Raw genomic sequence first — 1,248 nt, forward strand, 5'->3', positions numbered from 1 at the left:
AAGGGTAATCTGGTTTTCAGTTCATTTGTTTTACTATTGGAAGGTTGGAAGGGTAATCTGGTTTTCAATTCATTTGTTTTACTATTGGAAGGTTGGAAGGGTAATCTGGTTTTCAGTTCATTTGTTTTATTATTGGAAGGTCGGAAGGGTAATCTGGTTTTCAGTTCATTTGTTTTATTATTGGAAGGTCGGAAGTGTAATCTGGTTTTCAGTTCATTTGTTTTATTATTGGAAGGTTGGAAGGGTAATCTGGTTTTCAGTTCATTTGTTTTATTATTGGAAGGTCGGAAGGGTAATCTGGTTTTCAATTCATGTATTTTACTATTGGAAGGTTGGAAGGGTAATCTGGTTTTCAATTCATGTATTTTACTATTGGAAGGTTGGAAGGGTAATCTGGTTTTCAATTCATGTGTTTTACTATTGGAAGGTTGGAAGGGTAATCTGGTTTTCAGTTCATTTGTTTTACTATTGGAAGGTTGGAAGGGTAATCTGGTTTTCAATTCATTTGTTTTACTATTGGAAGGTTGGAAGGGTAATCTGGTTTTCAATTCATTTGTTTTACTATTGGAAGGTTGGAAGGGTAATCTGGTTTTCAGTTCATTTGTTTTACTATTGGAAGGTTGGAAGGGTAATCTGGTTTTCAATTCATTTGTTTTACTATTGGAAGGTTGGAAGGGTAATCTGGTTTTCAATTCATTTGTTTTACTATTGGAAGGTTGGAAGGGTAATCTGGTTTTCAGTTCATTTGTTTTACTATTGGAAGGTTGGAAGGGTAATCTGGTTTTCAGTTCATTTGTTTTATTATTGGAAGGTTGGAAGGGTAATCTGGTTTTCAGTTCATTTGTTTTATTATTGGAAGGTTGGAAGGGTAATCTGGTTTTCAGTTCATTTGTTTTACTATTGGAAGGTTGGAAGGGTAATCTGGTTTTCAATTCATTTGTTTTACTATTGGAAGGTTGGAAGGGTAATCTGGTTTTCAATTCATTTGTTTTACTATTGGAAGGTTGGAAGGGTAATCTGGTTTTCAATTCATTTGTTTTAGTGTTGGAAGGTTGGAAGGGTAATCTGGTTTTCAGTTCGTTTGTTTTATTCTCAAAACTAAATTCACACATTAGATACAGAGTTTCTAGCAATACAAAACAACATTTTATTTCGTCGAAATATTCCTTCTTTGACTACAAACGTCCTGTAAATTATAACACACATACGACCAACACACAACAAAACACACAACACAACATAATACAA

Source organism: Gigantopelta aegis, chromosome 5 (assembly GCF_016097555.1).
Source record: "Gigantopelta aegis isolate Gae_Host chromosome 5, Gae_host_genome, whole genome shotgun sequence".
Lineage (NCBI taxonomy): Eukaryota > Metazoa > Mollusca > Gastropoda > Neomphalida > Peltospiridae > Gigantopelta > Gigantopelta aegis.